Here is a 15132-nt window from a genome sequence, read left to right as displayed (position 1 = left end):
GTTAATGGATTTTACCTAAAGTAGAGCCACACGTTTTAACTCTCTCATCTCTTAGATCTCTTAGGTAAATAGGGCAACTTCGTCTCCAATGCCCCTTCTCTTGGCAATAAAAGCAAGTTCACTCTTTTGGAATAGCACATGGAACTACTTCAGACTTTGCCTTTCTCTTATGATCAAAATTTTTGATCATGGCATGCCTTTCTTTTCCATTGCCTATATCCATAGAGGTCTGGAAGGCAGATTCACCAATCAACTTTGCTTTTCCAGTGCGCCAAACCATTGTCGATTCAGCAGCAATAAGCATGTAGGTAAGATCTATAAGGGTCACGTCGTGGTTCATCATATAGTACTCTCTTACGAACTCACTATATGAGTTAGGAAGCGACTGAAGAACCCAGTCAACAGCCAGCTCCTCACAGACAACGGATCCCAACATTCTTAATCTATCAATGATTGACTTCATCTCTAGGAGGTGTGCACACACCGACTTTCCTTCTTCATGTTTACTTGCCAAAAGGGCTTGAGTGAGCTTGAACTTTTCAAGCCTTTGAACTTGTGGGTTAGGGAGAATAATTGGAGGAGGTGGAGGAAGTGAAGCATGATCTCTTGTTTCTCGATCGAATCATGGAATATCATCTTCATGTGGAAAGCTTGTTCCACGGGATTTGGGAAGACCATAGTTGTCATACTTTGACATCTACAAAATGGGAGAAAATAAATTCAAGTTAGTTGATTGATTGAGTCCTTAATAAATCACCCAAATGAGATACTAAGGCTAGGACCCAACACAATATTCCACAACTTTGGGAGAGGGATGTCGTAACCTAAATTGCAGAATATTTGAAGGTAAGATAATGACGATTCACTAATTTTCCACCATGAAAAACGAAAAACAGATTAAGTTTTAAATGCTTTGAAAACTCCTAGATCCTTTGAGATTCATTGAACTTTTCAATGGCATGTTTAAATCTCCATATGCCCCTCGATTTGTGACTGGGATACCGAGGATCACAAAACAGGGTATGAAAAACCATGCAAACTTACATGGTGCCCTCACATATTACAATCACCTATTCGATGTGCCGGTTAACCACACACGCTCCAACGAACTATGACAAACATTGAGTCACCCTTTGCTACCTTTGCTTGGAACCATTTAGTGTGCCGGTTAACCACACACGCTCCACTAACGTCTTCGCAAGGGTACAAAGTGTAATTTCATGGAATTGCATCAATTCACTTTTGCCTAAAGTAACTAAGATTGGGAATTTGTAAAAGCATTTAGTTACTTTAGTACTTCATTATACTTATAATGGAAGGTTTCTGTCATATCCTACCCGTTGGGCTAACGACCCTCCACTAGTCAAGAGTGCGGTGGGTAAGAGTGGATACCCATTCAATCGTCATTTATAGGCAATTTCCTTAAACACCCCTTATAGACCATCTTCGTGAATGAGGCCTACTAACGGTAAGACTGACTTTTACTCATACATACATACATATATACATATATATACATATATATATATATATATATATATATATAATATTAGACTTTCAATGTTATATATAGTATAGAGTGTATTTTACACTTTTAAAACACTGGGTGGTCAAATTTAATAATTATACTTTTAATTTAATTAAATTGTAGACCAAAACTTTATGGATTTATTTAATCTCTTTTAATTATACACTTTAATTAATTAATAAAACCATAAGGATGTGATTTGAACTTTTGAAAAACAATACTAGGGTTTCAGAATTTTAACATTTCTAAATTAAACTTTTAATCAACTTTTCCAAAACTTGAGGGCAGGTTTTCAAACATTTCAAAACATTAGGGTTTCAACTATTTAAATTTCAAAACAAAACCTTTAAGTTCAAATTTAAACCATAAAACTTACATGGGCACAATTGAAACTTTTTCACAACACAAGGATCAAATATCAAATAATAGAAATTACAATTAATTTGTCACTATCTATATTTGACCTAATTTCAATTTCTTGCAAGATAAATTACCCAATTAATACAAATAATCAATCTTTAATCATATAAGGAAGTTATTATCTAATCAATTGGTAATTATCTTGTGTTTTGGCAAGGATAATCTTTTAGAAACATTAAAAATCGTATTTTATTAGTTTAAAACGAATATGGTAATTATCCTTAAGCAAAACAGCAATAAAATCTGAAATTTCCTCTATCTGACGCTCCGACTCGCCGAGTCACACATTGGAACTCGCCGAGTAGGGCAGACTCGCCGAGTCCATGTAGTGACTCGTCGAGTTAGTTCGAACAGAAGGCCAAAATTCGATTTTCAGTTAATAATTCAACATAGCATCACATACAACAGAAACCAATCAAGGCTCTGATACCACTGATGGGTTTTGGCCATAAGAACATCCTATGTGCTCATGTAAACCCTAATGCTTAGATCTAGGTTTCTCTATTGTACATGCAATGTATCCAAGACTTACAATCTTAGATCTAACATATTATAAACTGAAATTAGGGTTTAGAGAATTACTTTTGATTGTTATGTAGCAATAATAATCTCAAATCCTCCTTGTAATGACTTTAGAAAGCTTAGAGTCACAATTGTCACTCTTCTAATGGCTCACAAACACCAAGAGCAAGAGGATGAAGAATAAGGAGAGAGGAGGCTGGCCAAAACGTCCAGAAACCCTAATGGAACTCTTAGCCACGTTTTTGGGGCTTAAGGGTACTATATATACATGTAGGCTATTAGGGTTTTCAACTAGGAAACACTAATCTGATTGCTTAAGCCCTAAGCAGCCCATGGACCCTTTTAGAATATCCATTGGACGATTTCTAGTGGGTTTGCCCATAGAATTCGTCCAACCTATTATTCAAAGGTGATCCATAGCCCAAATGCAATTATCTTATAATTACAATTCCAGTCCCTTATGTTTAATTAATCTCTTTTAGCCACAAAATTAATTATCAATTAATTCTTGACTAAAATTAATTAAACAATATGATTCCTCCTTTAATATATTATTCTCATAATATATTAATACATCATAATTAATCCTCTCTCTCTCCATAATTCATTCTATAAAGTTGCTTTGGTGAAGGCAACCCAAAAGGACCATGCACCATCGGGTCAAGTACATACCAAAATAGTTATGGACTTAGACACTAATCCAACAGGAGCATCCTATGGGTTTTAGCCCAACTTGATAATCAATTGAGTCTTAGCCTACTATACAAGTACGGATGATTTACACAATCAACCCATATATTTAATTAGTCTTCTTTTGATCACTTAATTAATTCTAGATTAATTCTTGATCAATACTAATTAAATAATCTTATTAATAAGTTAGAACTTATAATATATTAATAAACCATAAGTGTTATTTCTCTCATTTTAGTCTATCCAAATGCATGATGCCATGCAACCCAAATGGACCATGCCGGGTCGGGTCAAGTCTTACCAATTATAGTTATGGACTTAGACAATAATCCAACAATAAATGCCATACATACTGTGAGCCATACATATCAAACGTATCCATAATCAAGTAAGGTGCTATGTGCTAAACATAGTCTTTCTATTATGCCACGGGCCGCACGTGGTCTTTCTTACCAAGCCTGGGGCCATCCCCATCGGTCTTACAGACAAGTGCCAAGAGCCACCTCCTGGTCTTCCATGTAAGCATCAGAAAGACAACTAGCATACATACTACTCTACTTAGCTAATCAGCATACAATGTGCCAGGAGCCACCTCCTAGTCTTTCAAGTATATTGCCTAGGGCTAACCCCCAGGTCTTCCTACCATACATAATAACATACTGTGTGCCAGGAGCCACCTCCTGCTCTTTCATGCATATTGCCTAGGGCTAACCCCCGGGTCTTCCTACCAATCATAATAACATACTGTGTGCCAGGAGCTGCCTCCTTGTCTTTCATGCATATTGCCTAGAGCTAACCCCAGGTCTTCCTACCATACATAACTAAATGGTCCGACATTGGTGCCTTAGACTCATACAAACAGTGAGGAGACTCACCTCGCACCGCCGAAGACTAGCTGAACACTTCATACTGCTAACCGGCCACTCCTGAACTGCTATCCTTCAGCTCCCCGAACTATCAATATTGAAAATAACACTTAGACCACAATATCCTCAAAAGTCAAACCAGATCAAACTTGGTCAAAGTCAACGCTTCGAGTTGACTCTACTCGCCGAGTTGTCCCACCAACTCGTCGAGTCCCACAATCCACATGTAACTCTGGATTTCGATCCTACTCGTCGAGTCTTCTTTGAGCTCGTCGAGTTCACCTTCAAACACGTCGGGACCCTTATTCAACTGAGTCGCCGAGTTCACCTTTGAACTCGTCGATTCCATCTTCATAAGTTAGGGATTTTGCCATGGACTCGCCAAGTTCATCCTTAAACTCGTCGAGTACAATGATCTTCAAGTCCTTAATGAACCCAACTGGCTGAGTCCTCTACCAACTCAACACATACTCGCAATCAAAAGGGTTTTGGGCAAGAAAACGGCTTGACTCCAAGAACACCAAAACACTTAAAAATGGCTCACACACTCACGAAATGATCTAGGGTTTCCTGGGTTAAGTTCTAGACAATGGGGGCTGGTAATGGAACCAAGAGGAGGAGAATAAGATGCATAAATAGGATGTCATGTCCCGAATTTAGGGTTTCCCAAACCATGACCAACTCGCCGAGTCGGTCCTCCGACTCGTCGAGTAAGTCACTTAACCCACGACCCGGAATGCGCCCTACTCATCGAGTCACCCCACCTACTCGACGAGTCGCCTTCTTATTTTGAGGCTTTCCTTTCCTTTCTAGGTCTTTAGAATTCGGGGTGTTACATGTGATCATAATAGGAGATCTACAGACGAGTTTAATTTTTTTTACTCTGAGAAACCAAAATTGAAGTGTAACGTTTTTGGGTTTCTTTAGATTCTATCAAATGTTAAAATCTGGAAAATTGTGTGTTTTCTATTTAGTAGAGGGAGAGAGATAGAATTGAGGTGGGGGGGGGGGGTTATCGGTGGAGTGATAGAGTGGGGTAGGGTATGATTTTATTTTTATTATTTTCTAAATATTTAAATACTTAAGTTAATAAAGAAAATAGAAAAAACAAAAGGAAAAGTGTAAAATTGTCGTTTCAAATTGTTCAGGGACCAAAACCAAAAGAAATTCTTGATTTTGGACCATCCATGCAAGTTGAAAACTTTTTGGACACTATCCAATGTTTTTTGATTACCACAGGGACCAATTTTGTAGTTTTGTCATGTATGAATCAAGACAAGATGGAACCATGTTAGGTAGACACTTGAAGCTATTACAATCTGAAGTCATCTGACATATTTTTATCACAATTATGTCTAACATTTCTTTAGGATTATGGTTTCTGCTATCTACGATGTTATTTTTCTCGAGTTTATCAGATTGAACTCTTGAAGTTGCAATAGCTAAAAAAAACATATTGATTATTGCACATTCCTCATAAGTTTATGAAACATATACTAAACATGAAAATAATTCGAGAGAATTATGAAGAGAATAACCGGTAGTGAGCACCGACATAATGAAAAAGACGATTATGAACGTAGCATTCATCATTTTTTTCTATTTTCCTATTAAATGTATTTTTGTTGTGAACTTCAAAGACTAATTAAAGTTTTTATTGGAGATAGTTACTATTGAAAGGGGTACTGTAAATCAGATTTGGTAGACGGATGATTATATTGGTGTGTGTCACTGATTAGTGCCACAGTAAATTGGATTTTGTTGATGGGGTGGATGAGAAAGGAGTCATTGGTGCTAGGAATGGAGGAAAAAGAGGATAGAGGCAAAAGAAAAAAAAGGGGGGGGGGGGGGGGTCAATTCTATTTTTCTTATTTTAAATAAGAAAGAAAATGAAGGAAAGATATATTATTCATTTCAGAAATCTGTACTTACCATCAAAGCTGTCGACAAAAGCTATTCCCTTAAAACCTCCTCAATTAATTTCGAGTACTTTATTTTTGAAGGTTAATTCATATGTAAACACAAATTGATGATGAATTTATATATTTTATGAAAAAACAAGGTTAAAAAATGGCGAAGATGTAAAATAGAATCATAATTTTTATGGGTTATGATCTTTACTGTCACACCCCCGAACCAGGCGGCGAAAACGTTCGGGGGCTGTCGTGACTCAATTGAATACCATAACATTGAATATATATGAAACGTAACAACATTCGTCACCATGCATCAATATCGTACAACCAGTAGAGTTTACATGAAGTACATTGTTTAAACATTACATTCCCAAAAATAAATTGTTCGATTCGTACATAAATAAACTGCAAGCCATCACTAAATATGATTTCCTTTGATTCATTGGTTCCCTGAGAATACAAGTATTTTGAAAAACGTCAACATGTGAAATGTTGGTGAGTTCATAAGCGGTATTTAAAAAAAACAATGTTTCGTATCGTTTGAAAACCACCAGAAAATCCGATATTTTCTGAAAAGTAAAGCTTTTGAAAACGTTTGTGAAGATCCATAGGTATGCTTGTTTGTTTCTATACTTGTAAAACAATTGTTCATTAAAGTTGTATGCATTTCGAATCTGTATGTATTGAAAAACCCTAGGAAAACCCGATGTTTTCCTAATTCCTTGAATTCCATGAAGTCACATTGAAACCATTGCATAGCGTGTAGTGTCAGTCCCAGGCAACGTTGGATTATTTTTGAGCATGATTAATTGCTACAAACACGCATTACACAAACGACCAGTTTATAGCTATACTAACGATCCCGTAGGCGTCGTCCGTACTAATCACGTTATCCAACCGCCCTGACTACGTGTAGTCCCACATCCGAAGAGAAAGAGGACACGAAGGCCCCGATGACTCCATTAACCGGTTGGGGATAAAAAAAAATGTACGAGGGGTCCCAGACCCGCCTCGCATGAAATGTCGACTTTACTAGCAATACCAAAGGACCCTTGGGGACCAGTAGTATACGAGCCATTGAAAGTCCTTTTACGTTGTGTTATATCGGTAAAACCCAACACTTCGTAAGATAGAGGTCTTCGGGCCTTAAGATCAGGTCATTGGGCTAGCTAGGCCCAACAAGCAAGATTTTACACTTTTGGGGCCCAAAGATGGTGCGTAGACGTCTGTGCACACTCGCATGTATATTGAATTCCCAAACGTTACTTGTATGAATCGTAGTGTCGTCGTGTTAGTAGTTTCGGATTTTTATTGGTTCGAGACCGAACCAATTCGTTTAACAACGACTTTTGGTATTGTTGTGTATTGTATTTCGTCGATAGTCGCGGTGCCATTATTTGATCAAATTGCGTGTATTGAATCAGCCTTGGAAGTTTTCTGTTTTCAGCCCCTCATTGTTTGTAAAATTTACTTTTTCAACCCCTTGAATTAAATAACTTTCCGGTTTGATCCTTAAATCATTTTTCTTGACATTTAAACACCAAAAATTATTGAAATTGATATTTTTCAGCATATTTTTCAATGAAAACAGTTTTAGTCCCTGAAATTGCAGTTTTCTCGGTAATAGCCCTTCTTTTTCGTAACTTTGACAATTTTGGCCCAAATTGTAAAATTTTTGCAACTTTGGTCCTTTTTAAATTTAAAAAGCATTTTAAACCTTTGAAAAGGACTTGGAACACTTATAGTCCACTTTTTTACAGAAAAACACAGTTTTGGCCCTCCAAAACAGAAAATCTCGCATAATGGGCCTCATTGGGCCGAAAATGTCATTTTTAGCCCATTAAGCTTGAAATTTATGTTTTTAATCCTCCAAATGAGTGTATTTCCAGAATATGTTTTATTGAAACTGTTTTAACACACCTCATCCATCAGAATTCGTGATATGTCAATTTGGGTCCTTAACTTTGTATTTTTTTCACATTTTAGGTCCAAAAATTGTGTTTTTAGCCCAAAGAAAATGTTACTAAGCCATTTAGCTATTTTTCTAGGAACACTTTGTATGTAGAAATATATTTGATGCTAGAATCATTTAACATAAAGTATATCTCGGTTTTGAGGGGTTTTATGGCTAGATCCAACATTATAACACACAACAACACACATATAAGCATGGAAATCATACAAGGCATACAAAACACATATAGATCTACACTTTCACTTGTATTCCCCCCCCCCCCCCCCCCCACAAAACTCATAAAAACAGAAAGTAGGGGGTATGAAGCTCACCTTGTTTGAAGCTTTCGGTTTTTGAAGAAAAGATGGAAGAAAATGAAGTGATTTTCGGCCCTAGCACCTTTCCTTGGTAGATCTCGAGTTTGGTGACTTCTAAGGTGCATGATCACAAGTTGGAATAGATTTAGAAGAGGTTTTTGATGGAATGAAGTAGCTAGATCATGGATATAAGTAAAAACTTACCTAAGATGATGATTAACTTGCAAGATCTTCTTGAAAGCTTCTTAGAATCTCGAAATTATGGAGAAGAAATGAGAGAGTTTTTTTGAGAGAAGAATGAGTGAATTTTTGTGTGTGTGTTTGAATATGGCCGAGAGTGAGAGAGAGGAGAGAAGAGAAGTGATCTTTGATGAGATAGGTGCTTGGAAGTATGAGTTCCATGCATAGATATCCTTTGGTTAATAATGAGGTGGCATGAGAAAGTCAAACCCTCCTCTTGGGCTTGATTTCGGCCGAAAACATGGAAGGAAAAAGGAAATTTTGGGCTTTTTGCTCCTAAGCCCAATATTAGAGTTAGTTTGGGTGAATTTTAACATAAAAGAATATAGTATGATTTTTCCATTTTTGTTGGACTAGTTTAGGGTATTCATGGATCAAAGCTTTAATTCATTTCATTCTAGGCCCAACATGGCCCAAAATGTTGAAATAAATTAGTGTGGGTCCAATTAGAGCCCAATTAGGGTTCTAAGCCCATGATAGTCTAATTGGAAGCTTATTGGTCCATTTGGATCCAATAAGGGAGTCCTAGTCCAAAATGGACTTAAACAAGGACTTCTAGGGTCTCCAATTGTTTGATGACTATTTGTAGTACTTGTATGATGTATTTGATTGAAGTTTTTGATGTCATAATCATAGGTGTCACACATGTTCTTAAGTTTTTGATTCACATTAGCTTGAGTGTATAGATTACATGACACAAAATTTCCAGTTGTGACATCATCCCCCCGTTAGAGGGAATTTCGTCCCGAAATTCTGTTTGAAAGCTAGATTTGAGAATGCTAGAATAGGTGAGGGTACTTCTGCTTCATTTGATCTTCGCGTTCCCACGTGAATTCTGGCCCACGCTTTGCGTTCCACCGTACCTTCACGATTAGGATGCGACTCTGCTTAGTACGCTTCACCTCCCTGTCCATGATTTCGATTGGTTCTTCGACGAACAGGAGATTCTCATTGATTTCGATTTCGTCAAGAGGAATGACAAGGGTTTCATCTGATAGGCACTTCTTCAGATTAGAGACATGAAACACGGGGTGTACACCGTTTAGCTCCGCGGGTAGTTGTAGTCTGTAGGCTACCGGACCTATTCGGGCGACGATTTCGAAAGGTCCAATGTATCGTGGGTTCAGCTTTCCCCGTTTTCCGAAACGTATAACCCCTTTCCAGGGTGAGACTTTCAACAGTACTCGATCACCGACCTGGAATTCTAAGGGCTTTCGCCGTTTATCGGCGTAGCTCTTTTGTCGGTCACGCGATGCTTGTAATCGAGCTCTGATCTGGACGATCTTTTCTGTGGTTTCACGAATGATCTCCGGTCCTGTTAGTGCCCTGTCCGACGTATGCGTTCTTGCTAGCTGGGTGTCACCTACTTCAGCCCAACATAACGGTGATCTACATTTACGCCCGTACAGTGCTTCGAAAGGAGCCACCTTGATGCTCGAATGGTAACTATTGTTATATGAGAACTCGATCAACGGTAGGTGGGTATCCCAAGACTTTCCAAAGTCTATCACACATGCACAAAGCATGTCTTCAAGCGTTTGAATGGTTCGTTCACTTTGACCGTCCGTTTGTGGGTGATATGCGGTGCTCATATCGAGATGAGTTCCCATTGCCTTGTGGAGTGATTGCCAAAAGCGCGATGTGAACCTACTGTCCCTATCCGAGATGATAGATTTTGGCACTCCATGGATTCTTACGATTTCTCGTAGGTACAAATGTGTCAGTCTCTCCATCTTGTAGGATTCTTTGATTGGCAGGAAATGGGCAGATTTCGTCAGTCGGTCGATTATTACCCATATGGTGTCCAGTCCGTCCGACGTCTTGGGCAGCTTGGTCACGAAATCCATAGAAATCCCCTCCCATTTCCACTCAGGGATTGCCGGTTGCTGTAACAATCCTGAAGGTTTCTGATACTCCACCTTTACTTTGGCGCACGTAAGGCACTTACCAACATAGGTCGCGATTTCCGCCTTCATGTTAGGCCACCAATAGTGTTGTTTAATGTCCAAATACATCTTGTCCGAACCGGGATGAATGGAGTATCGTGTCTTGTGGGCTTCCTTCATAACGGCCTCCCTAAATCCTCCGATTTTTGGGACCCAAATACGGTTCATGAAGTAGTATACCCCATTCTCCCTTGCTTCTAGGTTCTTTTCCATCCCACGCAATGCCTCGCTAGTTCTATTTTCCGCTTTCATAGCCTCTGACTGGACTGATGCAATTTGAGTGGCCAGATGAGATTGAATGGTTATCGAGTGTGTTTTCGTACGGCGATTTGAGTACTCCTTCCGACTTAATGCATCAGCTACCACGTTGGCCTTGCCTGGGTGGTACTTGATCTCGCATTCGTAGTCGTTTAGCAATTCCACCCATCTTCGTTGTCTCATGTTCAGCTCCTTCTGATTCAAGATGTACTGGAGGCTCTTGTGGTCCGTGAAGATGGTGCACTTTGTACCGTACAGGTAGTGCCTCCAAATTTTCAGAGCGAAGACCACGGCTCCCAGTTCTAGGTCATGGGTCGTGTAATTTACTTCGTGCGTCTTTAGTTGGCGGGACGCATATGCTATCACTCTTCCACGTTGCATGAGAACGCAAGGTTCGAATATAGTATGATCTTTGATGAGATAGGTGCTTGGAAGTATGAGTTCCATGCATAGATATCCTTTGGTTAATAATGAGGTGGCATGAGAAAGTCAAACCCTCCTCTTGGGCTTGATTTCGGCCGAAAACATGGAAGGAAAAAGGAAATTTTGGGCTTTTTGCTCCTAAGCCCAATATTAGAGTTAGTTTGGGTGAATTTTAACATAAAAGAATATAGTATGATTTTTCCATTTTTGTTGGACTAGTTTAGGGTATTCATGGATCAAAGCTTTAATTCATTTCATTCTAGGCCCAACATGGCCCAAAATGTTGAAATAAATTAGTGTGGGTCCAATTAGAGCCCAATTAGGGTTCTAAGCCCATGATAGTCTAATTGGAAGCTTATTGGTCCATTTGGATCCAATAAGGGAGTCCTAGTCCAAAATGGACTTAAACAAGGACTTCTAGGGTCTCCAATTGTTTGATGACTATTTGTAGTACTTGTATGATGTATTTGATTGAAGTTTTTGATGTCATAATCATAGGTGTCACACATGTTCTTAAGTTTTTGATTCACATTAGCTTGAGTGTATAGATTACATGACATAAAATTTCCAGTTGTGACATTTACATATATAATTAAGAAACAGGAACCATGGCCTACAATGAAATCTTCATTTTCAACGATGTTCTGCAAAAAATGCTCCATATTCACTCATATAAGAATTAAAGTTTTAGGATGGATATATTTGACTTCAAAAATAAAAATTGTATTCATTGTGTTTTATGTTGTGATAGTGGATCATTTTCATTACATTTTTAATTTGTAGCAAACATAATGTGAGAAAATTTATGAGAATTTTACATTTTTTTATTATGAGTTTTGTGATGATTTGGTAGCCTTGGAGTGGATTTAAACATGCAAACAAGCCTTTTATTGTTGAATTATTCTATTCAAACTTCTCTATTTGGTTTTGTTATAGCATTTTACTTTTTATTTCTACATAATTAGAATAGTAGAATTGGTTATAATTTTCAAAGTATGATATCTTAATAAAGAAAATACAAAACTTAGAAAATGGTCCCTATGGTTTCACAAAATCTGAAGTTTGGTCCTTAATTTATAAAACCTCACAGATCGTCCATGTGGTTTCGAAACTTTTAACATTTAGTCCTTCCTGCTCACTTTGTTACCATTTAGCCGTTAAGTAAGGAATATTTTTGTAATTTCACTACCCAATGACCATTTATGAGGTTTTCTATTACTTTTTTAAAATAAATGAATAAATAAAATTTAATATGCAAGGGGTCCTCCTCTCTCTCTCTCTCTCTCTCTCTCTATATATATATATATATATATATATATATCTTTTTCTTCGGATTCCTGCACAAATCTTGTGAGAACGATTGTGGGGTCGTTCCTTCATCTCTCTCCAATCTGCATCCCTAAAACTGAAAAACCTCTTTCATAATTCTATCTCTTTACCTTTCCTCGCTCTTGCCTTTCAAACCCCTTTTCTCAATCAACCAACACCCCCGTCATCATGTAATCACGAACGACCAATATGCCAAAGCTAGAATCACTTTGCCGGAGGAACCGATTGTTACTATGGTGGGACTCCATTGCGAGTTAATGTCGAAGCATGTTGCTGTCATCATTGACGGAAACAGAAGATGGGCTCGTTCAAGAGGATTGATGCCTCTGGCGGGCTACTTGACCAATGCTGGAGCATTGAAGTTCGTGGTGGATTTGTATCGTAAGTGGGGAATCCAAGTTCTTACAGTCTTTGCCTTCTCATTTGTCAACTGGTTAAGACCGAAAGTATGTGTAATATCGAAATTGGATTCCAATTTCATCAGGACTTTGTGGGTTTAGTCGATGGATTGGTTGTATTTATGTAGGTTGAAGTCGATTTCTTAATGAGACTGCTTGAAAACACATTAAAAGATGAAGTTTCTTCTATGTCGAGGTAATCGACTAATTTCCACCGCTTTAAAGAAGTTTTCGTTAAATTTCAATCCACTTTCAAAATGGAATTCCGATAACAAGGATGAAATCCGAGTTTCTGTCATTGGAGACGTATCTAAGATTCCACAATCATTATGAGATTTCATTACACATTGTGAGAACCCTATTCTTGGTAACTTACGAGTCGCGATAGATGGTTCTTGGTGGCTGCTAGTCACGGTCCAAGGGTAACGGATAACGTTTGGCGTGTGTTTGTGGTGGTGTTTTGTGCTAGCAGGGGCAAAGGGTGGATTCGTTAAAGCTTATACATAAGCTGAAACAAGAGAGAGAGAGAGAGAGAGAGAGAGGGTGGGTGGGACCCTTGCAAATTAAATTTTATTTATTTATTTATTTAAAAAAAAAGTAATAGAAAACCTCATAAATGGTCCATGGGTAGTGAAATGACAAAAATGTCCATTACTTTATGGCTAAATTGTAACGGGGTGAACCGGAATGAGCATTTCGACATCAATACTGTTACATTGTAGCATGGATGTACAACAAATCAAAAAAATAAAAATAAAAATAAAAATAAAATAAAATAAAAATTAGAGAATTTCACAGATATGACCTGAAATTTTCATAATTTCTCAAGTATAACGTTAAGAAATGCATATATATATATATATATATATATATATATATATATATATATATATATATATATATATATATATATATATATATATATATACTAGCCGTTTACCCGCGCCAAACGACGGGTTCGAATAGTTTTTTATTAAGAGGAAAAAAAATGTTAAGAGTTTGAAATGAAAGTTAGATGCTATAAAAATAAAGAAAGTACATTTTTATTTCTTCCATTTAGCCTAATAAGAAGGTAAATGCAAGATATATCAATGTACTTCCATTTGTTTGTCTCATATAGCATCATACTTTCATTTCAAATTATCTATTTTGAAAAAAAAAAATTATTCAACATATTCATTCTAATTATATTATTTGTTTTTCACCAACAAAATGCCTACAAAAGAAAACCAACCAAATACATTGATAATTCTTGCAGTTAGTCTATAAGTTAGTTTAAAATTGGGTTAACGTCGTAAAAACCCTCAAGTTTTTAGGGTTTTGTCGGTTTTGCCCAAAGTTGAATTTTATGTTCATTTTTACCCTAAAATTTTCCAAAAAATGTTCGGTTTTCCAGGTAAAAGGGTAAAATCGAACATTTTTTGGAAAATATTAGGATAAAAACGAACATAAAATTCAACTTTGGGCAAAACCGATAAAATCCTGAAAACTTAAGAATTTTTATGACATTAGCCCTTTAAAATTTAACAAAAAGTACACCGGCTCAATTGCCTTCTTTGAACATACTGTTGGAAAAAGAAAAATAACCATACCAACATACTATATTTATGAAAATAATATTTTTAGCTTAAAAAATAAGGTGGAATATACAACTTCATAATCCATATAAGATTTGATGTAAATATAACAAAATATACAATGATGGAATTAAAAATCTCAAAACTAAAAAGAAATATGTATTTTATTTTTAAACTATTCTAAGGCTTTTCATATTATGGTAAATGATAAAAATTATAATCAAGTTTAGTTTTTTTTTTTTTTTTTTTTTTTTTTTAAATCGAGATACCTACAAAGATTAGATGTGATGCATCTGTTACAATCTAATTATTTTATTTAACAATGTTTTCTATTTTTATGTTAGAAAATTTAAATATGTTTATACCTTTAACCAAAATATATGATTCTCAAACAATGTAAACTCTATACTAATAAAATGACATTTTTTTTGTTTCGTTAGGCTTAATGTTTATTTTGTAAATTCCTACTTAATACATTGTCTAAAATAAATATTATTGTTAAGTTAATATGAAAATTAGTTAATACGTTAAAAAAATGAAACTTTAGTAATTTTTAACAAATAATGCTGGTATTTATGATTCATTGGAGGAGCAAGAAAGAATGCCTTGAGGTTCATTTGACCTTTAACTATGGTGGCTGGACTATTCTTTGAGGGCATAATGGACATGGTTTCTTCTTCCACAACATCATATCTATATTCCAATTTCCAATAATTAACATTAAAATCACATTTAGTAAATAAAT

The 15132-nt window shown here is 36.5% G+C and overlaps 1 pseudogene; it reads left to right on the top strand.

Moving 5' to 3' along the window:
* Nucleotides 1-12529: 12529 nt before the first annotated feature.
* On the top strand, nt 12530-14669 carry LOC145095956 (dehydrodolichyl diphosphate synthase 2-like; annotated as a pseudogene).
* Nucleotides 14670-15132: the final 463 nt, after the last annotated feature.

Source organism: Lactuca serriola, chromosome 3 (assembly GCF_051521515.1).
Source record: "Lactuca serriola cultivar US96UC23 chromosome 3, Lser_US96UC23_V15, whole genome shotgun sequence".
NCBI classification, from domain to species: Eukaryota; Viridiplantae; Streptophyta; class Magnoliopsida; order Asterales; family Asteraceae; genus Lactuca; species Lactuca serriola.
This window is presented reverse-complemented; position numbering and strand designations above follow the sequence as displayed.